We start from the raw sequence: 26,089 nt of genomic DNA on the forward strand, positions 1-26,089 counted from the left end.
GATCTTAGATATTTTGTTCTACTCTTTTCATACTTTTCTTTCTTTTAAGACTTCGAGAATTCAAGTTTAAGTAAAAATTCAAGGAAGTCGTTCAAGCCATTCATTTAGTGGTTTTTTTCTAAACGCTTAATCTTATTTTATTTTCAATATTCACATTGACTTTGGAATTATTTACAAGTTTGATTGAGTTTTATTTAATTGCTATGTTGAACTAAATTCACATACTAGGGATTTTACGTAGCTTAATGTCGATTCCAATTTATAATATTAGATTTAGTTTTCTTTGTTCATGATATAATTTACTATTGAACTTAATGCCTCCAGATATAGTTTCTCCCCTAGATTGATTTATTTTATTAATCACTAATAGGAGAAGAATTTTTGATATGAAAAAGGTAATAAATTACATGAAAATAATAACTTGATGCGAAAGCTATATGGTTTGACTCATAGGATTTTCATAAGTTAATGACCTTAGGTTATGAACACATAAACAACCATTAAATTTAATGATTTAATTCATGTTTGATTATGCTATTGAAAGATAGGTAATTAAACTAGATTAAAATAGCTAATAATACATCGGGAGAGCTTATTAACAATTTTAGGGTTGTTTCTCCTTCTTGAATAATTAAAATTGCTTTTCAAACTAATAGAATAAATTAGATAGAATTAAGTGAAGTCAACATCCTAGTATCTTTTAATCCTTAATTCCTTTTCATCAAACTATCCTGTTTGATTTCTCATTGTTTTCTCTTATTTCTTTTATTTTTAAATTTATTCTTCCTATTATCATTTAAATAATAATAGGTTAGTATAATTTTGATACTTGGTATACAATTTTTATGGGATGATATTCTATTCACTCTTTATTACTTGTTGCCTATTTGTACACTTTCGAATTTGCTTGTCAAACCTAATCGAAGTGCCTTTGCTGCCATAACTTGTCCTTCAACCCCAATTTAGCCCTATCGTGGACGAGGAAGTTGCCGTTCACAATATAATAGCCGTTCTAATTTTTACCAAGATAATAATAAGCAAGCTTATTATCAACCTTCAAACCACAATCGAGGCAGAGGGAGACAAAATTACTCTCATAACCGCTATTCTCAGCCTCAACTGTTTTTCCCTACATCATCTCTTGCTAATAGTTTATTAGGTCCTTGACCATAATCTCATTATTCAGCTTCCATTCAGTGCCAATCTGTTTTGACTTTACCCATAGTGTAAGAGATTGTCCTCTTTATCATCGATTCACTTCTTATTCACCAACCACTTCCTCTTTCGTTTTTGAACCTTTAAATCGTTCCTTTACAGCCATCCAACTGTAAGAATGATCCTCTTTTTTCTGGATGCTGATAAAGGAGCAACTTCTCATATATCTCCAAATATAAGTAATTTACTTCATTCTTCTCCCTATCTTGGTATTGATATTCTCATGTTTGGTGATGGTCTCTCTTCTTCTATTTCCTATATTGGTCAGTCAACTTTGTGTTCATCTGCTAAAAATTTTCACTTAAAAGATGTTCTACTTGTGCCTTCTTTGACAAATAATCTTCTTTCTGTTAAGAAATTTACCCGAGATAATCATTGTTCTATTGAATTTGATCCATTTGGTTTTTATGTGAAGTACCTGCAGACTTGGAAACCACTTCTCAATTGCAATAATCTTAGTGATCTCTATGAATTTCCACCGATGTCCACCTCTTCTCCTTTGTGTGCCAAAAGTCTAGTTGCCAAAGGGACTTCACAGACTCTGTGGCATCAACGATTGTGTCATCCAAATCCACGGGATAAACATAAGTTGTTATATACGTTGTTACATATGTATTATCAACTCTTAGTTGTATCTATGCTTAGCTGTTAAGATCTACTTGTATAAATAGTGGCACAATATACAAATGGTGTGAGAGAATAATTATTCTATAAACCTTTACAAAATGTATTAATATCCTTGAGAAATATTGTATGTTGAAAAATGATATTTCCTCCATCCCAAAATAAGTTATTTTTGGGTGATTATTTTGTTCCAAAATAGAAGTCTTTAAGGAATAATAAATAATGTTTTTTTTCAATGTTACTCTTATTTGCATTAGATACAGTAAATACCTTCACAAGTTACTCATGGTTTTGAGATAGTGGGTTATCTGATCAAATTATCTTTGGTTTTGTTATAATTTATAAGAATTAATTGCTTTCTTAATACTTGTGCAAAAACCTTAAACAATTTATATTTTGAGTCAGAGCAACTAATTTGAATTTGAAACATACATAATTATTTATGTATCCTTTAGAACTAGAATAAAACCACATTGAAGTGACTTTGAAAATTGTGTAAGACTAGATGACATTAAATGCATTGGAAAAAATTTTAAGTGTGATTATTGCTTTGTGCCATGACAAAACAAGTTATGGTAAGACATGCAAATATTACCATGTAATAAACAACAACTGATCAGAATTGAAACTAGTTGGAAACTGGTGATTCGAGGGTCAATTTAGGTTCAACAATTAAAATTTTGAGATAGTTCAATGAACTAGCCATGTTATGGTATAACCCCCTATAAGGTACCAAATGTATTATACTAATTTGTGCCGATTCTAATTTTAATTTCAACTACAATTACAATTCTATACATGTGCAACAACATTAGTCCATACAAATGGTAATTGAAATTAAAATTAGAATTGTAATTGTATAATGGAATAACAAATATAAGGTGAAATCTTAATTAAAATTGAATTTTGAGTTCCAATTTTTTTTATCTTACAAGTTCATTTAAAATATGTTTAAATTGCAAATATTAAAATTGACATGATGTTGAAATAAATTGAATTACAAATTGCAATTCAATTTCTAACACTTAGTATAATTAATGTGATACCATATATGGGTTTAGTATCCAAATAACATGTGCAATTATATTAGTCCTTATATATAGTAATTGGATTTGAAATTATAATTGTAATTGAAATTGCAAGTGTAAGATGAAATTTGAAAATTACAGTGTGAATTTTAATCTTTTAGAATTAGAAGTTCATTGGAATTATGTGATTAAATTGCAAGTTTTAAAAATGACATAGGTTTAATTTAAATTGTAAAATTTAAATTTTTAACTCATAAAATAATTAATGTTGTTCAATTCAAAGGTTTTAATATACAAATAACTTGTGCATTTTCGTTAGTCCATTCAAGTGTTAATTAAAATTAGAAATGAAATTTTAATTGTACGGTGAATTGCAAGTATAAGATGAAATTTTAATTAAAATTGAGTTTTGCATTTCAAATGCATTGGAATTATGTGATTAAATTGCAAATATTAAAATTGACATTGTGTTGAAACAAATTGAATTACAATTATAATTTTTAATACATATGTATAATTAATTTGGTACCGTATATGGATATACTACAATATGATGGATTCATTGAATTGTGGGTTTTGTTTTGTTGTGCGGTGCCCACTCAAATGGGACCCACATTTGAAAAAAAAAAAAGAAGAATGGAAAACGTGGTAGGACCCCCACTTTGTTGAAAATAGAAAATGGTAGGTACATGTAGTTTGAAAAGAAAAAAAAAAAAAAAAAAGGAAGTCTTTGGTAGGTGATCCGCTGGTAGGTGGATGCGTTAATCACGCATCCACTTCTCCTAATCAAGCTTCCACCTCTCCTATAAATAGGAGATGGTGCTAGAGCTTCAACATATACACACAACCGAGCGATAGAAGAGAGTTTTTTTGAGAGAGTTTGAGTTTTAGAATTGGGTTCTAAAACTCGGGTAGAGAGAATAGTGAGGATAATTTGGGAAACACTTGTGAGTGCCACTATTTTGTATTACTCTCTTTGTAAGCCTACTATTTTTTTAATAGTGGAAGAATTATTCGGTTTTTGTTTCGTGGACGTAGCCCTAACAGTTAAAGGGTGAACCACGTAAATTTCTGTGTGTCCCATTTTTATTATTCCACTGCGTTAATTTTCTCTTAATTGGTTGAAAGGGCCCGATATTTGTACATCGTTTGAATTTCTACAACATCCACAAGTTCCTATTCCATTGACAAATCCAATATCATTTGACAGGGCCTAATATTACATCCAATCATTGTCATCACTATTAATGCTACGCTCATTAGATGGACATTTCAATCTCTAGAATATCTCATCAAGAGACTCAAATGATGAATCGTAAGAGACAATTTTAGTTTCATAAACTTGGCATACTGTTAGAAATCTCTTAACCTATATGTTTGCCTTAAAGTTTTGAAAATCATTCTTCATCGATTCCCATTTTGACAGCAAAGCAAAGAAGTGAAACAGTACTGATAGGCAACTAAAGATATGAAGTGCCATTTAAAGTCATATAGACTCCTAGTTGAAGCAGACTCGACGTTCTCACTATGCTATAATAATTTTAAGAGAAATGATGCTAATCTAGGTTCCCTCAAAATGGCACGGGTATATGGTAGATACTTACGAGACTAATACTACAGAAAGAAAATAATCAAAATATGGAAAAAATGAATGCATACCACGAGAATACTGACTCATGTCCTCATACATGACACATAACATGATATCCCTCTAAGTCATACTCTGCCAATACATCCAAGTCGATGAGACTCCTTAGAATGTTAGGTTAACATTATTCCTGCTAGAATGCTAGAAAGTGCAATCAATAATCAACAAGATTATCATCCGAGTGAGCTACTATACAGTATACATCTTTATGAAAAGATATGAAAAGGCTTCGGTAACCAATTAGTGCAACCATAGAAATGGGATATCCACACGATCTCAAGAAGGATCATCACTCATAAGATCTATTATCTGTTGGGAGGAGAAATACCTTCAATCATCATACACGTCTCTATAGGTTAGGTATCAAAATGCAAACCTGTAATCATAGTCAGATCATCAAGTAAGACTGTTAGCTCTCTACATGAAAAACAGAAAGCATCAATACATCCCAGTAAGAGCTAATATGAGATCCTTATTACAATGGCTTGCATGGTCCATGTTAAGCAGAAAGCCAAGACTCCAGGCATTCAACATGTTTTGAATAGGAGCATCTACATCTAGATCTAAATGTTATAAGAAGACAAGATCTGATCTAGGAACCATTATCTTAATACTAGAAGGATACAATAAAAGAAAATTTAATCTTTTTATATTTCTTAAAATGCGAGCATGCATATTTTTTCGCAACAGTAGAAAGGAAAATCAATCATTTTGAAATTTTCTATATGTACCAAACATGAAAAGCAAAATTATTTTATATTTGCTGAATATGAGAAGCAAAAAAAAAAAAAAAAAAAAAAAGCATACCTCTATATCAGTAGTCGTGAAGATGTAAGTCTCGTTGTCTTGACGTGGATTTTCTGTGGCTGACGCTGCACGAGAGGAAGATAACATAGCTAAATAGAGAGTTTAGAGAGAATTTCTAGTGAGAGAATCTAGAGATAGTATGAAATGAAGAAAATGAGAGAGTTATAAAGAAATGAAACTTTTCACTCTTATATGGCATTGTTAATGTGTTTTTCAAGGAAAAAGTACTTTTAATTTGTTGACTTTAAAAAGCTTTTTTTTTAATTCGTTTCTCAATGAAAATTAAATTTTGTGATGGAATCATGGGAATTTTCTCTTTAAAAGTAAAAAGTTAAAGTTATGACAAACAAAATTTTTAAAAATTTTCAAACCAAAAGAAAATTCAACCTTTTCAAATTTTTACAACTATTTGTCAAGCAAATTTTGCAAGTCTTGTTATTCAGCTAAATATAATTTTCTTATCCAAAAAAGCAATAATTTAGCAAAGATTTGATGTTGGGGCATTAATTTTATAGGTCCTTTTCCTAAGTATTTACAATACATTCTTGTTGTTATTGATGATGCACTCAAATGGGTAGAGGGAATTTCTATAAAAACTAAACATGCAAATGTGGTTATGCTTTTTTGAGGCATGTTCAAATTTCCACAAGCAATTGTTAGTAATAGCGGAAGTCATTTCTGTAATAAGCTTTTCGAAAAGCTTATGCAAAAATATGGGTACATAATAAGGTCACAACACCTTATCATCCCTAAACCTGTAGTCAAGTTGAGATAAGTAATAAGCAAACCAAGGGAATTTTAGTGAAGGCGGTAAGACCATCAAGAAAGGATTTGGCTTTTAAGTTGAGGGATGCATTATGATCATACCACATACTCACAATACCTCAATTGGGATGTGCCGGTATAGATTGGTTTTTGAAAAGCATTGTCATCTTCCCGTAGAGTTACATCACATGGCTTATTAGGCTATGAAGATACTCAACTTGGAGCATAATAGAGTTGAAAAAGAAATTCTTCTTCAATTATTAGAGTTGGAAGATCTTCATAATAAAGCATGTGCTAACTCTAAACTATATAAGGAGCGAACCAAACGCTTCCTTGATGAAGAGCCAATACTAAAATTCATATTTTCTCGAGCAAAGGTATTACTATATAATTAGCGCTTGCTTTTATTCCCAGGTAAACAAAAGTCAAGATATAGTGGCCAATTTGAAGTCATTAAAGTCTTCTTATATATAATTATTGAACTTATAAACCCCAAGGTAAAAGGAAGTTTCAAAGTGAAAGGGCAACATATTAAGCTACATTTGGAGTTAGAGATAGAGAGAGGTGGAGAGTGTAAATCTTCAATGCATTTGATTGAAAATAATTTTGTTGTTGTATAGTTTTTCAAAAGTTTGTTTATTTACTTTTGTATTTAAACTTTTGAATTATCGATTAAGCTAAATAAATATTGAAAAATGACATTATTAGTGAGAAGTTTTATTATGTTTTTGCATTCAGGTGCCTACGGAAAAAGGGGAATAGAGATACAACTAAACATGCTCATGCCATAACTCCTACAGGTCGTGTCCTCAAGCCACTCATTTTAACACACTTAAGTTTCTGACCAAGTTTGTCTCTAACTCTGTAGGCTATTTATTCTTAAGAGCATGACACAACCATGCTTTAAGTCGACACACCCCTAGATATCGATTTGATGAATTGGTGAGCTGATTAATTTTTTCTCATACAAGGATTTGAAATTTATTAACTTAGTTGTGTTGATTCAAACACGCCCATATCGAAAAGAAATCTATATAAATTTATTTTTAGAATTCTAGTTTACATCTACTTGTCTCTTATTCTTATTTGGTATCTTTCCTCTATTTCTACATCATTTTGAAACACTTTTAAGGTCTCAATCATGTCTCCTCAAAAGGAAACTCTCAAAGGAAGATCTTATTTGATAACACAGCTCCACCAAAGCCTACCCGTGTTATTTCAACATCTTCTATGGAAGAGATTTCTATGGATTACCAAAACTCGGCCAGATATAACTCTCTTATTTCTTGTGGCTTTCAAGCTACTAGGTAGTTTGACAGTAATACTATAAAGGAGTTGAATATTAAAATAAATTATGTTAAATACCTTTCTACTATAGGATGGATGAAATGGCACGATCATTTATATAGTTGAATATTATAAGTATGTATTCTTGCTTTATTTTAATATTTATATTGAAATGGCACGATCATTTATATAGTTGTACACTTTGTTGAGTTTTTGAGCCTAAACATTTTAAATATCTTTCGAGTGAGTTCATGCTAGCTAGTTATAGGAAGTTTTAGTCTATTATGAATAGGAAGTTATAAAATCTAATAATATATGTAAATTTTGTATGTAAAGGAATTTAGATTTAATTATAGAAAATTAATATAATTTCATGGAATTTAGATTTAAATAGGCTATTAATATAGTCCAATTATAATTTAAATTTAAATAGAAAATTAATATAATCGATCAAAATTAATTTTTTATCTAATTTGATTAGGAAAATTAAAAGTAGTTGAATGAATTTTAGATTTAAATAAGAAATTACTATAACCAATCAAAATTAAATTACTACTCTCTGCGTCCTATTTTGTTTGCTTGTTATTCCTTTTTGGAGGTTCCAAAAAATTTGTAAGGTTTTCAAATTTATAAATTTAAACAATTAATTTTTCTATAATAACTTTTATGGTTGTTCATTAAATGAAAGACTTTTTTAATATCTTAATGAGTTAATGGTAAAAAAAGACAAAATAATTTTTGTTGACTAAATTCTTAATATACGTATTTTGTCAAACCATGCAAATAAAATGGGATGGAGGGAGTATTATTTTACAACCAATACAATTAAAAATATTTAATGGTATTCTTGTCAATATATAAATTTAAGAGAGGCGTTTTTTGTGATCCCAATGTTGTCCTACTCATTCGTACTTTTTATATATATTATAAATTCTTTTTTTTTTAATTTTTTTGACCGCATATATAATTTAGCCCTTGAAATTTAACAAAAAAAATCTTGTGACACCCCTAAATTTTAAAGTCGACCTAGTGGCATCCTAAACTTTATTTTTTATAGTAATCTTACACCTCGTCATGCAAGCAACTGTAATTTTTTAGGTTTTTGACTTTTATATTTAAAATATTGATTTGATACATGGTTAATATAGCTTTTGGTACTATAACTTTTATAATTTTTTAACTATCCAATAAGTGTTTAATTGATCTAATTTTGTAAGTTGAGGTGGCCAATAGGTCAATCAAAGTAGTTATAATAAAAATAATTCTATAAGTTGTAGTATTCAATAGATCAAAACGAAAGTTGTAGGTGCCACAAGGTTTTTCGCGAAAATTAAAAGAGTGAATCTATGTATTGAGCTAATTTTTTTTTTAATAATCTGTTTTAGTTTAAATTTAAGTTTAAATTCGAAAAAGAAAGAATGATTAAAGATTTTTATATGTTCTTTTTCTGGTTTTTTTTTATATTGGATTTTTTGTTTGCTGTTTTAATAATCTGATCTAGTTAGGTTTAAAATGAAATTTTAAATAATATTAAATGTTTAAAAAGAGAGTTTTTAAGGTTTTATTTCTATGTAATTGATTTGTTGTATTGTTGTTTATAATATTAACTAGATGAAGCCCCACCCTTTGCATGGATTAATTTGTCTTTTTGTAATTTATAATTCATAAATGATGAGTATTTATAATATATAAACTGTACTGATTTATTTTTCCAGGGGTTACTTTATTATATACCGTGTTATATATAAATTATAATTTCATTAATTTATTTAAATAATTATAAATTTCAATTAATCCTAACAAATTTTTAGTTAGAGTTTATAATTCAAACAATTTTAAACACTATTTTTTATTCTAAATAATTCTATATAAATAAAATTCTACAATCAAATAATGCAATGTGAATAATATATAACAAAATTTTGTATAATTTAATTATTTAATAATAAAATGTTAATTTTGAAACTTAAAAAATCCAATGAAAACATAAAAGAAAAAAAGAAAAAAAATATATATATACCAATTACAAAAAATTCAAATTATATATATATATATATATAAAATTTCAAATAGATAAAATAGTAGCAAGCCCAAATGACTTATTTTTATCTTCAAATTATCATTTAGGTGAAAGCTGTCATTTTTAAGGAAATTATTTTGAATACTTGGAGAATTCATATCTATAAACAAATTACCCTCTTGTATTTGAATCATTTTCATTTTTTTTGAAAACAAATTGAGAAATAAATTATCTAATAATCTTTTGTATCACTACATGTATCTATGATTTTTAACTGTAAATCAAAATTTAAACAGAAATAGATAGATATATAGAATTAACTTTCTGTTTCTTTGCTGTCTAATCTTTTGTCTCAGCAATATAAAAAATAAGCAAATGGTAGAGTAAATTTTTAAATAGTATAAATAACAAAATGTTATAATTTCACAAGTCAGAGCATGGTTTTACATTTTTAAGTTAATATTTTCTAACTCTTTTCTAAATTCATAGTTATTATTTAAAGAGATAAATAGAAAGGCCAAAAAGGTGATAAAAAATGTAAAATTTTGTATTTAATGAGAATCAAATTCACCTTCAATCTGCATTTTAGCGAGTTACCAGTAATATTTTTTAATGCCTAAACAATCTATAATTAAAAAGTGTAGTCAACATAATCAAAGTGGCGTGTAATCAAAGGGTATAAAGGCAACAAAATAGGGAAAAAATTTAAATAACTCAATCCAAAAAAAATAGCAACAAAATAAAAACTCAATCCAAGGAGAAAAGCAAAAAAAATAAAATATTCACCTAATCCTGCAGCAACGAAACAAAAAAAAGACAACAAATACAAACATATATAAGTTGATATATGGTTAGAGAGAGATAAAAAAAAAAAAAAAAGGAGAAATTCAAAAGCTTTCAAATAAAAAGATACATTGAAAAATATGATTGAATTTGTTAAATTCAATTTTCAAACAAAGACACGGTATTAATACAACTCTTTAAATATAAATATGATTAAATTTAAAAAATATTTTAGTAACCAATCAAATTGTAAAAATAAAAGAAAAAATAGTAAAAAAAAGTTCAAAAAAATTTGTAAAAAAAGAAAATGAAGAATATTTAAAAAGTAGAAAGCCGACTCAACTTTTTAAAAATTAGTCTTTCAGACGAGAGATGTTTTTTTTTAATTTTTAATTTTTTATATAAATCGAAATTATTGATTTACTGCACCGATCCAGTCGGTGAATCTAAATTTGATAGGTGATTTGATTGGTATACAAGAATTTGAAAAAAACATGTAATTCGATAAATCCATAAAGCTAGTTGGGCATTACCGTTTGTCCATCACTTGTCAAAATTGACAAAATAGGGGAAAGAATTCGGACTAATCAGATTGCGCCGTATGGTATAAGAAAAAATTGTGCGCATGAATTGAGGGTTGATATGGAAAACTACGCTTTGGGTCTACGGAAACTTATGTTTGATACATATGATTTTTAAAATTATAATTTAGTCCTTGAAAAATTACACTTTAGTTGCTATAATTTTTAATTTCAATTTGATCCCTAATAAATTGCAATTTAATTCTTAAAACTTTCTAAAGTTACACTTTGGTGTTGAAAATTCTATAAAATTTCAATTAAGTCCCAAAAGTAAAACCTTCAATTAGGTCTTCAAACGCAATTTTGACTTTTGACCCTACTTTATGTTTTGATACCCATGATTTTTAAATAATTTAGTCCTTGGAAAATTACACTTCAATTCTTATAATTTTAAATTTCAATTTGATCTATAATAAATTGCAATTTAATTCTTAAAATTTTCTAAAGTTACACTTTGGTCTTAGAACTTTGTAATTTCAATTAAGTTTTAAAAGTAAAACCTTCAATTAGGTCCTCAAACACAATTTTGACTTTTCCAACCCCTTTTTGACTTGACTTTCAAGGTTCCATTCTCACTCATTTGAAGGCGAATTTAACATGAAACATATTGTTGGAAAGCTTGAGAAGTCTAATTTCCAATTCCAATTGAATCATATAAAAATTATGTCTGCAGCTTAAGATATGATCAAAAGAGTGGACAAAGTCACTTTTTGGTTTTTAGGGTTTTGCTTGATTCTCGACCAATTTAGGATCGATTGGAACCGCATCTTTTCTAATTGCTTTCTAATAGTATAAGGGTGTAAAAAATATGTAATTTACAATATAGTTAATTCTTTGAGAAATATGGAAAAGGATATTCCAGATGATGAGCTTGTAAAAAAAAAATGAGCTAGAGCCATTTCAAGCTCGCGAGTTTTTGTGTTAAGCTCCAGCCAATATTGGCATGACTTAGCAATTAAATTCAGAAATATAGCATTTGCAAATATAGCTTAGTTTAGATATTGCAATTCAATAACACTATCAAAGCTTGTAGATTGACATACTAAATCGAACTTAAAGATTTGATACTTATAGTGGGACATCTGGTACCAACAGTAATCAAAATTGCCACCTCAAAATGGCCTAAATCTAAACACAACAAAAAAAAGTCATAACTCGACCCTGCCTAAGTTATTAAGCAATTGAAGGTCAACATCAACATGAGCTACTTGACATGTCCTATTCCATGATTAATATAGACTATGCCAAAAGGTTAAAGTACTAATCAAACACTAACTACCAGTATTTCTAAATAAGTAGTTTATAAGGAGTCATCCAAACTTCTATATAAAGAACATACTTCCTACATCAAAGATATATTGATCAATTCTTATTAGCATTATAATTCTCCATAACCTTAGCTAATTTAAGTGTCAGAGTGTCTAGGAATAAAACCCTCTATGACGCTCTAACTTGTCATTCTGATTTTAATCGATGTTACTATTTACTATCCATATCCATATATAAAAATTAATTTGTGGCTCAATAGGTATTAATTGTCAACTACATGAAGTACCTAAATCGATTACTGTCTATGTTTTAAATTATTAATTAAGGAGTATGCAATTACCTCATATTTTCTATATAATTTTTTTTTTTGCCTAATAGACACAAATACCCTCAACTCTATGTGTTGCCATTGTCCCAATTTCAACTTTTTGATAATCATACTCTAAAATGAAACTTAGAGAATTTTTTGTACTAAAAAAAAAAAAAAAAGTTTAGGATTTCTTTAGAAACTACATTTATGTGGAGCATATAACTGAGCCTGGATAACTTGAGCTCAATTTTAAGGTAAACAAAATAGCACCATTTGATTAACCCAAAAAATCCTAAATTCTCACAACTCCTTCCTTTGTTTCTTTTTTTTTTAATTTCTTAGTAGTGTTCATATATATTAAATTTTTGGTTGAGAATTTCATCAAGCTTAAGATAACTCATCTTCTTTCTCTTTCCCAATGGAAGAGCATATATGAGCATCAGAAGGTAATCATCTTTGCACTAATGACTATTAGTTTTTTGAGAAAATGATGATGATGAACTTTTAATCTAAATGTTACAGAAATTTTTGGCTCAAAGAATGACTACAACAATAAGAAGCATAAAGTAAAGCCTCTCTTTTCATTATATTTTCGTCTCTCTTTCTCCAGTTGTCAATTATTAGCCTTCTACTTTGGCGATTGCTTTGCTGATGCATGAAGCCTATTGATAAATATTTTAATGGCTGTTGAGCAGTCGAATTGGTGCTTTGTTTGCAGGAAGCGAGTCAAATTGACTTGATTAAGATGTCATTATAGGAATATATTATGTGATACTTAGAGTAATATGATTGCACCGTTGATTTCAAGATGGTCGGTAAAGAGGAGATCGTCGAGGCTAATCCTTTCCTCAGCTCGAGAAAATTTAATTCAGACCTTTGGATCATATGATTGAAAATAATAGCATTTTACTATTTTTGAGTCATATTAATATATATGTGTTGGCAATTGTTTATTTGATTTTTATTTTTTACATATGTTTGGCATTTGTTATTATTGGGTATGAAAAACTACTAGAGGTTGATAGGTAGTTGGGAGATGAAAGTAAATGATTTTTAGCTTTTATGGCTTCATTTTGAGCGGTTAGAAGAGTAAGTTTTTATCTTTCATGGAACATTATTTTGAGCTCAGATTTTGTTAACCCAAGCTTAGTTGGAGGCTTTATGGAAATGTATTTTTTAAAAAAACCATAATTCTAATTTCTTTTTGGGGGGTCTAAAAACTATATTCATTTTAGCACATGATTATCAAAAAGTTTAAATTTGGGTGCAATTATAACTAGTCGCAAATTGAAATCATTTTTGTATATTAGGCATTTTTAAAGACCATATATACAAAAATTACTTCTCAATTTTTTATATAAAAGATGAAGTTATTTTTGGACTAATTTTCATGAAGTTAAGCTCATTCTTCAAATGATTTTTAGGGTCCACTCTCACATCAATTACATTTTTGAAATGTTTTGCAACAAAATCAAATTTTTGTTCTATAATAATTTTATTGAGTCGTCTCATTTTCTCTACCACGAAAAAGAAAACTTATTGTTTTTCTTTTAAAAAAACTTACTATTATTATTATTATTAACTAGAAAAACAAATAACCTAAGAGTTACCCCTTATCTTACAATTCTCAGTTATAGACTTTAATATATATTGATGACACACCATATAGAAAGGATCAATAGACTTGATAAATCGAAAAATAGACTACTAGTTGTATTATTTCCTTCCACAAGAATAATTTTGACCCTAAATTACTACTTTCACATATTTCTATCACAAATATTGGACAAAAAGTGTAACATCCTTTACTCATACTATGGATAGACCACCGGGTCTGCGGATAAGGAAGCAAGAGGTACCACATCTTATGCTAAAAGAACTTAACTATCTTTCATATTCTTATATATCAAATCTTAAACTTTAAAGCAAGCTTAATTTACAATTTAAAACTTTAATTATATAAATCCAAATGCTTAGATACATACATAACTAAATATTCAAATTTATGTTTAGTGGAAGCTTCCAAATATCTTATTTACATAAAGATTCATAAATCCTCTATACAATATCTAACACTTAATTACAATATATTTCCAAAGAGTCAAACACATCAACCTCTACTAGATACAATTACAGTCATCATCATTACTAAAATCTAACTCTAATTTGAATAACCACAATACTCCTTTTGGTGAAACAACTACACTCTACCACTTACGCTTGATGACAGGCTTTTTCACAAGTGTATGAAATCGCAAACAAGTAATAAATAGTGAGTAGAGTATCATCCCATGAAAATTATATACCAAGTATCAAAATTATATTAACCTATTATGATTTAAATGAAAAATAAAAGAATGTATTTGAAAATAAAAGAATTAAAGTGAAAATAATAAGAATGAGATCAAGTAAGAAGTTGAAAAGAAATCAAGGGTTAAAAGTTATTAGGTATCCAGTTTATCCTATTAGTTTGATAATCAATTTTAATTATTTAAGAAGGAGAAATAACCCTAAATTCGCTAATAAGCTCTCTCGATGTTTTATTAGCTATTTTAACCTACTTCAATTACCCATCTCTCAATGGCGCAACCAAACATAGATTAAATCATTAAGTTCTTGTGATTATTCAGGAATTCATAAATTAAGACTTTTAATTCATAAATTAATCTATATTTGCATATTCCAACTCGTATGCCTCATCAATTCCCTTTCTTTCAAAAGATACACCAGTAGCTGCATCTAAAGTAATCTTTATGTTAGGAGACAATGCATTATAAAAAGTTTGTACCTGTAACCACTTGGATGGGCTATGATGTAGGCACTTCCTCAATTGGCACTTGAATCTCTCCCAAGCTTTATACAAACTCTCTTGATCATGGTGGGCAAAAGTCATTATCTCATTGCGAAGCTTTATGGTCTTTGAAGATTAGAAGAATTTCGCCAAAAATTTTTGGGCTAATTCCTCCCATGTAGTAAAACTTCCAGCAGAGCATGATTATAACCAAGACCGTGCTTTATCCCTTAGACAGAAAGGAAATAGTCTCAACCTTGTGGCATCATCAGAAACTCCGTTTTGCTTCAATGTTTCGCAAATCTCTAGGAAATTTATGATATGTGCATTAGGATCTTCACCGGGCAAGCCTCCATACTGAATTGAGGTGGAAAGCATTTGAATGATTGTAGGTTTAATCTCAAAATTATTAGCTTCCACCCTAGGCCTGGTGATACTTGAAATGGCTCCATTAAGAGAAGGAGTTGTGTAATCTCGAAAGGTGCGAATAGGAGGTTGAGGTCTTTGATTGTTATTGTTGGGTCGTGGTGACACAATCTGCTGACCTCCTAGTAAAGGCACGTCCCCTATTTCTAAATCATCAGCCATGTCTGCTTATTGCTCTTATTCGCGCTCTCGTACTCTCCTAGTAGCGTTGTTCCTACGACAAGTCTTTTCAATTTCTGGATCAAAGACTAAGGTTCAGTTCTACAAGATCTTCTTTGCATAAACACCTGAAATACTCTCTAGAAAAACTAAAAGTAACAAGAAAAATAAATGTCTAAATAAATAATAGGATAATTAGTATTGATATTGGTAATGCCAATCCCCGGCAACGGCGCCAAAAACTTGATAGGCTTTTTTGCAAGTGTACGGAATCGCAAACAAGTAATAAAGAGTGAGTAGAGTATTGTCCCATGAAGATTGTATACCAAGTACCAAAATTATGTTAACCTATTATTATTTAAATGACAAATAAGAGAATGTATTTGAAAATAAAAGAATTAAAGTAAAAACAATAAGAATAATGAGGTAAAGCAAGAAGTTGTTGAAAAGAAATCAAGGGTTAAAATTTACTAGGAATTTTGACTTTACTTACTTCTATCCACTTTATCCTATTAGTTTGATAATCAATTTTAATTATTCAAGAAAGAGAAATAACTCTAAATTCGCTAATAAGCTCTCTCAACGTTTTATTAGCTATTTTAACCCACTTCAATTACCCATCTCTTAATGGCACAACCAAACATAGATTAAATCATTAAGTCCTTGTGGTTATTCAGAAATTCATAAATTAAGACTTTAATTTTATGAAAACCTCCCACGAGTCAAACCATCTAGCTCTCGCATCAAGTTGTTATTCCCATGAAATTTATTACCCTGTTCATATAAAAAACTTTTCTCTCGACAGTGATTAATGAAATAAATCAATCCAGGGAAGAAACTCTACTTGGAATCATTAAGATCAATAATAAATTTTACTTGAATAAAGAAAATCAAATCTAATATTATAAATTGGAGTTGAATTTAAGCTACATCATGTCCCTAGTAAAGAGATTTAGTTCGGCATAGTGAATAAATCAAACTCAATTAAATTGGTAAATAATCCCATAAAGAATAATAAGCAAAAGAGAGTTTAGGGAAAAAAACTAGTCAATGATTGGCTTGAATGGCTTCCTTGAATCTTGACACCAGCTTGAGTACTTGAAGTCTTAGAGAGAGAAAGCTATCTGGAGAATAAGAGAATAGAGATCAAAAGATGATCATAACCTAGCTAATCTCTCTCTTTTTATAGACTCCTTGGGAAATCTGTGAACTTGATTAGAAAATAGAATCTCTAATGAGGAAGAAATCAATTTGATGTAGAAAACTATTTAGGCTTTGTATTCTTCCAATTTAGAATTCTTCTAGCGGTTTGATTAGATTTAAACTTGATTGGCAAATCAAAAAAATATCTCATGCGAGTCCATGCAAGCGGTACAGCTAGAATTATCGTTTTCAACCTAATATGAAGTCAGGCAATCAGCATGGGCGTGATAGAAAGCACAGTCTGGGCGTGCTATGCTCTGAGTCACAAGGGTGGATGCAGCACAAGCCGTGCCTAGGTGAGCATGCCCTTGGATCAACATTTTCTTGAGGCACGAACATGCCAAATAGCATGGCTAGGGAGTGCCAAATAGCACCACTAGTAAGCTCTGACTCTCCATGATAAATTCCTTTGAATTCAGCACGGAGGTGCTGGATTGCATGCCCAGGGTGTGCTAGCCTTTAAGAGTTTTGCATAACTTCACTCTTTTCTGTATTTTTGAATGGTTTCTTATCAAACTCTTATAAAATTCCTCAAGATTTAGTGAAATGTGATTCAAGCAAGCTTTATAAAAAAAACATAAATAAATTAGTTGAAATAAAATAAAAATTAACAAAACTAAATGAAAACCTAAATAAAAATATCTAAAATTAACTATAAATATAAAACCTATCATGTGATAAACTCAACGTGCTAAGCTCATTACTTAGTGGTGCTCAATGTATATACATATACGATCAATATGCATAATTGAGTACATACATTTTGTAAAGCAGAATTTCATTCAGTTTAATTCATATCTAACCAGAGACTAGCTTAATACATGTTATCATAGAAACATTTTTTCATTATCTAAAATGCTAGTTATGGATTCACATATATCAAAATCGCATAAAGCATATAAGTAAGACATTAAGCTTGTAAGCTTACATAAGCCACTAAAGTACATGTTTTAAAAAATCACATTAAAGTCAAAGTCAAAGTCAAACAAGCATATGTCATTTCAAAAACTATATTGCATATGATATATCAACCATCATAGTTCACATTTCCATTAATTGCATTATATAATCATGCTTTAATCACAGTCATATATCATACGTCATCTCATAAGTTGTTATACTCATTATAAGATAACAATCCCATTTAAAACCCATTAGTCCAATCTCATGTATATATAAGCATAACTTTTATCACATGTATGCACACATTCATCAATGTATATATCTAGACTTTCTTATATAAGCATTTGCATTCATTCACAATCTCATGTTAATACTCACTTCATGATCAATACATTCATAAGGTTATGAAGTTCTAAACACATGAACATATATGTATCTATATAATATAACTCTTTTAGTTCAAGTATATTAAATTCACATAATAACATATAGTTGTCTTTATCATATGTTTACCCCAAATAAATAATAGCAAGAATGAAGGCCGTATAAAGAAATTGTATTTATAATGTAGGGCACAAATGCTGAAAACTGTGGGCTCAAAAACCATAACTGTAACTGTAAACTGTACGCCTCACCAACCAAAAACTTTGGTGTGCCGAGCGCTAGGATATCTCAGTAAATCCCGAAATCCATCATACGTTCGCAGTACTACTAAACAGTATACTAGGCATGCCACAATCTTATTCTACCCGACTCCTACTAAGCTTACATGGGTTATCTTGTACTTTTAATGATTCATAGGATTATGTATGTTATACTCTCATATCCATATAGTCATAGGATATGAGAGTCCTTTGAACATGTTCATTTATCGATTCAGATTCATTAGCAATATAGCATAATCATTATCCATGCATTTACTATGCAATTCATGCTATGATCAAATATCATAGATATCTACATTTCATCAACTCATGCATAGCATATAAGATTCAACAAATTAAAGTAGTTTACTACAATAAGTAGCTTACTCTTTTTCAGTTATAATAAGTTCCATTAACCATAATCTATGAAATCTTTATACATTTAACCATGGGGTAAATAATAATGGGACAATGGGTATCTGTTTATGTTTATCAATTGAAAATTTCAAATTTTTGAGCTTTCAATTTTGTTTCTATTTTTGTGGCTATCTTTAAAGAGAGAGAGAGGGAGAGGAAGTGAAAGTTGTCTTCAAGGCTGCGTTACAGTTTGTACATGATGGATTTGAGTGTAGTGTAGGGCCTGATATAACTATAAAAGGGGCAGAGATAAAAGAATTAAAGATAGAAACCTTTCTTTATTTCTTTCATTTTTTGTTTTTCTTTTTAATCTTTGTAATTTTAGTTTATTGAGATATTGATTGCAGAATGTCTTTAAGATTAATCCATGTCACAAAAATTAAGAGAGCTATTACTGCTTTAGCCTTTGCCCTTTTTGGAAGGACAGTATCGTATAATGGGACTAAAATATGAGGACAAACTAATATATTTTATAAAACACAAAACAAAGTAGTTAATTTTGGTAGAGTATAGGCACAAAATTATAATTTTTCCTATATAATTTAACCCAAAATCATTTTTTTCTTTTTCCAATTATTATCCTAACTTTGCACAAAATGCACAAAGATTCATTATCTTGAGTAAAAAGAAATAAAATAATAATTTTGAATATTTTCACTTAATAAAATTATTTTAAAAAGGTTTTCTTTAGAAAAAAAATTACTTAAAAAGTTCAAAAATTACAAAAGCAAACAATTAAAGCTATCAATTAAAAATATTAAAATTGCTTTTTTTTGGTAAAAAAATTGGACCTTTTCACTAATACAGAGTAGGGTTGCAGTAATAATTCTATAAAAAGGTCGTTTTTGGACAAACTATACATTACACCTAAGAAGGGGTGTGCAAATCATCTAATCAAACCGACCCATTTTGGTTGGCAATCAACCACTTAAAGAGGAGTTCAATTGGTTGGTTTACTCGATTTAGATTGAAAAACTATTATTTGGGTTAGCTTAGTTGTGTAGGATTAATTGGTTAGGCTTCAAACTGAACCTATAAGGCAAAAGTCGACTAAAATAATGCAAATCGACTGGTTTGATTTCATTCAATTCGATTCAGCCATATCGGTTCGATTATATTTAGATTTAGGAAGTTTGATTTGGTTCAAATCGAGCCTATGATTTACTCACTTCTACACCTAAGTTTAGGCGGCAAATTGAGTATCATTCCTTATCAGTTTGGTGAAAACCAAATCAAACTAATTAAAATTTAAAAATTTTTAGTTTTTTCAAAATATAAACTAAATAGACCAATTAGCTTATATAAACAAAGTAAATCGAATCGAGTTGGCTTATTTTTAAGCTTAATTTGATTTAATTTCCAACTTTTATACTTTTTTTTATTTTGTATAATGAAATTAAATAGAATCAACAAATTTTACTTTCTTCTGTTAACCTTAAAAATCAAATCAAATACCGGAAAAATAACAGAAAGAAATAGAACTAATTATTATTATTTTTATTATTCAATCAGCTTTTGTTCAATTGTAGCTCTGATTATATGGCTTAATTTCACTTAGGATTCCTCAACTTAATGGGTAATCACTTTATTGTCCCACATCTTCATTTCGTCTCTTAAAACTTTCTTAACTTAGCACTTTATAATAGTACAATAACTGATCATTTTCCGATAAATAGTTGATCAGAAACTTGACATGGTACTAAAGTAATGACCACATCATTTAAATAAAATTCCACGTAAGGCTTAGGAATAGAAACTCCTTGGGAACATAAATTTCCCTCTCCTATCTGGATAATTAATGACTTCTCTCTTCTCTTAAATAGATCGTTGAGACTATTCTCTCACCCATTTCCCATCAATTGAAGCTTTTCTCTCTCGTTTTCATCTTTGTAGCTTGAAATAACAAGATCGAACCTCAGAAAAAAAACCTATATACTACTAGGAGACAAAAGGATTTGGCAAGGAAAATAGAATATTTAGCTTGCTTTATTTGTTGGTAAGTGGAGAAAGGGAGCGTTGGTGCTTTTGAGAAAAACTCAGTGGGTCTTCTCTCTAGAGCAATGTCAACAAACGCTCTAGTTAAGATTCTAGGATCTTCCTTTTGAGAAAGCTTATTGTTTTGGCTTTGTTGTGTGGTCTAGTGACCCTTTTATAGGGTATTGCGTGTGGGGTAATAAAATATTAGTTTAAGGATCTTAAAATTAGGGTTTTTAGAGATTTAGGGAAAATAAAAAAAATTGATGGGCTATGCTTCACTGTAGTAATAATTGAAATTTATTAGCATATAATTAGAGTTTTCATCATTAATTGAATATGCATGACTGTGATGGTTGGCTTTATAAAGCTACTATATTTTGAAATAGGGTTGGTATGTATGCAGTGAATGCTTGAGTTTAAATCTTTGTTTATGCTTTAATTGTACATTGTGCTTCGATGGTGACAGGTAATGATTTTGATATTGAAAAATTAGAATTTGATTAATAGTTCATTACAACGGTGGGATATTTAATGGGGATGAACTTAGACAAATGAGTCTAGTGCATTTAGATAAGCTTCTTCAGGCAAGAAAAACATAATGGTTGATTAGATACCATTGGATAACACTAGGGAATGACTATCATGATCGTTTTAAGGTACTTGAAAGAATAGTGATGTCTTGACTATGCACTATTTGCCACTGATGCAAGACATATCCACATGTATGTCTAAAACCTAGAAATAAAGGCTTTAGAAAATGAGTTGATTAATTCAATTGAAAAAACAAGTGTTATAATTGAGGAAATTATAGAAGATGTTAATCCTTTCCTCCCATATCAAAGCCTCCACTTCTCCCAAAAACCTTAGGAAAAGAAGACTGTTTGATAGTTTCAACCCTAGCTCCACATTACTACTTAATTCCTCAAATAGTTTTCCTCATATTAATTTAGGTTCTTTAGAATCACATAGTGACTTTGAGTTTGTGGTTAGAGGAACAGAAACTTAGGGTGGGGAGGGTGACGTGAGAAATGAACCTGAAAGCAATGTGAGAGAGGGGTGAAAGAGTGCATGTTAATAAAGGTTTAGAACGGGAACATGATCTATAGAGAATGATATAGGACAAAATGAGGTAAGAGATAATGAGCAAACCAATGATAAGCAGCTTGTGAGTGAGAGTGATGAGGAGGAGTTAAGGAATAATGAATGAAATAGGGAAGAAGGTGTAACATCCTCTTGAGTTGAGTCGGGTTGAACCAAACCCGGTTCGGGTAGCATGAGATGATAAGTGGACTTATTTGCATGGAAAGTTTAGGCCTTGTTTGCAGCCAAACATACAGTGTGGGTATTAAGTTGTGTCTTTGTACACTTGAGGTACCAAGTAGATATGTTACACAGCCAAGTCATTTCTTCTAGAGACTACCCGTTCTTATCAGCTCACTTTCCCATTTTCATATTCTCTTCTTACTTTCCCTCCCGTTTCCTTGCAAGCTTCATGCACGTTAAGCACTAAGTCACCTCCAAGTAAGTAGAATTCCTTGAAGTTATATGTTATCCACTCTTTAATTGAGTTATATTGGAGATGAGTTATGAGAATTCTTGTGTATAGGAGAAGAAAGTTCCAAAGTTGCAGAAAAGAGAAGTTAAAACAGAGCCCCAGCTTTGTGGCAAGACAGGTTTGATATCTCATGTTGTCTACTATTTTCTTTGCATGTAAATTGTGTGGAGTGTTGCTCATGAGATGATATGTTGCTTGTTGTTGGGTGGAAGTACTGGAAATGATGTGAAAACAGGGGATGAATATATGAAGCGGAAACAGAGTTTGCTGGAAATGTTACCAGCAACTTCATCTTGATTTTGAACCTATATAATGATGGAATTAGGAATTGTCATAGAAGAGTTATTTGTTCTTTTCTGTGTTAGCTTTACATGGGCTTTTGAATCATTCAATTTGAAGTTGTATATTGAGAGTTATGGCCAAAAGAACACAGACTGCACAATCTGGAATCACGTCGCGCGCTCGCGCATACTGGAAAGCAAGTCGCGCTCTCGATTTCCCATTGCGCGCTCGCGACTTGAGTCAGGTAGCTCTCTGACTCTCAAATGGCACAACTCGCGCTCGCGACTTTCACATGCACGGTCGCGACTTTGGCCAGAAGCTCTCTGACTCTCAGTGTGCGCATCTCGCGCTCGCGAATCACACAAGCGCGCTCGCGACTTCATCTCGCGCTCGCGACTTGTGCTGCGCGGTCGCGACTGGAGCCAGAAAACCCTCTGACTCTCAAATGCACTTCTCGCGCTCGCGAGGTTTGAAGACGCGCTTGCGACTTCTCTCTGGGAAGCATCTCGCGCTCGCGACTTGGAATGTCGCGCTCGCGACTGATGCTTTGACACTCTTTTGCTTTTCATTTGCTATGCAATCACATTCCTTTGCTCAACATGCATGCATCCAATCATTTTACAACAAAAATACAACATAAGAACATGGATTAAAACAACATGTAAGCATTTATATGGTGTGAAATCAAATCAATAGGATGAACTATGAAGTTGTAAAACCATTTATGTGCTATTGTGTTATATTGTTGATATGCTAATATGAAGCTCCATTGAGGTTGGGTAGAAACCATGTAGATAAGGCTATGTCGCGACATAGAATAGCAGATCTGCGCTCCATACAGTTTGGAACTCCGGCTACAGGCCGTTGAGTGGATATGATTAAACCGTGCGGTGCGAATCCGGTTAGGGGCACCAAAACGGACAATATTGGCATAGGCGAATCCGGTTAGGGGCCTATAGCATACAGTTTTACCCAGTTTCATACAGTTTATCTTATCACTTCGGTTTCACTATAACCTTATGGAGCCATTCAGATATCTTGACATAACATTTCATGAATTATACAGGATTATAAACAGTACAAAAGATAATCAAGATATCATGAAAGTATCATAATGTGTGAACTTATATGTGCCATATATGTTTCCATGGTTCTTTCTATATATGTATGTGTTTAATTGTTTCTTTATTGTTGAGATATCCACTGAGCATTATTTGCTCAGCGAGTTACCTGTTTAACTCGCAGGTTTTGAGACTGGTCCATAGAGAGTCCGCGTACAACTGCTGCAGTTCATCTGTAGAAGACTCGGTCTTCAGGGTAGAAACTCATTTTGTTTTTTTTTCTTTTTATGGCATGTACAGGGCACACAGTTGGGCCCATTTCATTTTGTAAACTTGTATCATGTTTTGTAAATTACATTATTTTTGTAAACAGTACCAGCATGTTATTATATTCAATATACAGTATGTTTTCAGCATGTCAGACCATACAGTCAACCAGTTTGTAGCATCTCGACTCGGTTCATTCGGGTTTACGGGTGGACCGGGAAAAAGTGTTACAGAAGGGGATAAGGACTTCACATTAGTTGCAGAGGAGAGATAGGCATCATATGTTAACTTAGGGGGAAGGCCAAAAGGGAATGGAGTAAGGATGAGTGAGGGAAACACTAATCAACAAATATCAATGATAATGATGAGTTCGAGTATGCACCTTCTGATGAGTTAATAATATAGTCAAAATTAGAAGATGAGAATAGGGAAAGATTTCTTACCTTTGTGGCATCTAGGAATATGGAACCATTTAAAGTAGGTATGCTTTTTAGGGATAAGGGTGAATTTAAAGAGGTTTATAGAAGGCATGGTATAAAGCATAGATTTCATATTTATTTCTATAAAAATTATAGGGTGAAAATGCAAGCTAGATGTTTAACAAGGGATGCGGGGGCTATTCAAGTAAACAATATCAAAAAGTAGAAGATTACCTAAGTGTAAACACACATATGCTGAAGTGTTTAAAAATTTTCATTTAACAACAACCAGGTTAGCTAACATGTACTTAAAGGACTTTAGGGCTAATCTAGGTTGGGATCTTGTTTTATAGAAAAGGTGAAAAGAGATCAGGGTTACACAATAGGAAGAACGAAAGCATGGAGGGTAAGAGAGAAGGCTCTAGTTGTTTTGCATTGTGATGAGAGCTTGCAGTATTCTAAGTTACATGACTATAGGGCTGACATAATTAAAACAAACCCTGGTTCTTCAATGCATTTTAAAGTGGTAAAGGGGGTATTTGAGGGGGTGTAAATATGTTTGAATGCTTTGAAAATTGCAATTAAGGATCATTGTAGGAAGCTTATAGGAGCAGATCTTTGTTGGTTAAAGGGTACATATGAAAGGCAATTTCTATCAACTACTGCAATATAATTGACCGTATTTTTCTATTTGCAAAAACTGTTGTAAGAAATGAGTGCGCAAACACATGGGGTTGGTTCATGGAGCATTTACAATAATACTTGGAGCTGAATAATGATCATCAGTTTTGCCTTATGATTGAAAGACATAAGGTAAATGTACATAAATGGCTTTTAAATTTTTATCATTTAACCATTTTTGTTTTATGTTTTGATTGGTTATGTGTTTTGATTGTTTTGTGTTTTTTCTTTTTAATATGGCCTTATTAATATAGTTAATAGGATGTGGTCTGAGGTAGAACATAGACCATATGTTAAGCATCTTTATATAAACTAGAGGGTTCATTTCACAGGGAAAGAAATGAAAGATTTTTCATGGAATATAATAAAGGCTAGTTATGAAGCTAAGTTAAATAATTGTTTGAAGGAGATGAAAAAAAAGTGTAGAGGCTAGGGAGTGTGGAGATAGTGACCTTGCATGAATTGTTTTAGAGCTTACTTCAAAACTAGGGTAAAGTGTGACATGCTCACCAATAATTTATATGAGTCATGAATAAGTATATCCTAGATGCTAGAGAACATGCAATCCTAACCATGTTAGAGATCATTAGAACTAAGCTAATGAAAAGGCTGCATAGGAAGAGACAACAAATGCAGGATTAACAAGGTGGGCTTTGTCCTAAAATTCAACACAAACTTAATGATAATAAAGATTTTTATCATATGTATTGGCCTAATTTTATTGGAGGTCCTAAGGTTCAAGTTGTTGAGCCTAAAGGACAATATATGGTACATCTAGTGGAAAGAAATTATAATTAGAGGAGGTGGTATTTAAAAGGAATCCCTTGTGGTCAAGCAATTGCATGCATTGTTGGCAATAATGAGCAGCCTGAGTTATATGTGCATGAGGCATACAATGTTGAGATATATATGAAAGTGTATAGCCATTTCATAAATCCCATTAATGGCCTTGACATATGGCCAAAAG

The 26,089-nt window shown here is 30.7% G+C and overlaps 1 long non-coding RNA gene and 1 other non-coding gene across 2 annotated transcripts; one reads left to right on the forward strand and one right to left on the reverse strand.

Annotated features, from left to right (window-relative positions):
- Positions 1-4,504: 4,504 nt before the first annotated feature.
- On the reverse strand, positions 4,505-5,502 carry LOC110010869 (uncharacterized). The gene is made up of 2 exons (XR_002285903.3): positions 5,323-5,502; positions 4,505-4,891 (listed from the first exon to the last, which is right to left on the reverse strand). It is a non-coding gene; the product is annotated as an uncharacterized LOC110010869 (long non-coding RNA).
- Positions 5,503-15,141: 9,639 nt separating this feature from the next.
- LOC119370013 (small nucleolar RNA R71) lies at positions 15,142-15,248 on the forward strand. Its single transcript, XR_005177565.1, has one exon. It is a non-coding gene; the product is annotated as a small nucleolar RNA R71 (small nucleolar RNA).
- Positions 15,249-26,089: the final 10,841 nt, after the last annotated feature.

The sequence above is a fragment of the Jatropha curcas genome, chromosome 8 (genome assembly GCF_041381405.1).
Source record: "Jatropha curcas cultivar XTBG-Jc1 chromosome 8, XTBG_Jcur_1.0, whole genome shotgun sequence".
NCBI lineage: Eukaryota > Viridiplantae > Streptophyta > Magnoliopsida > Malpighiales > Euphorbiaceae > Jatropha > Jatropha curcas.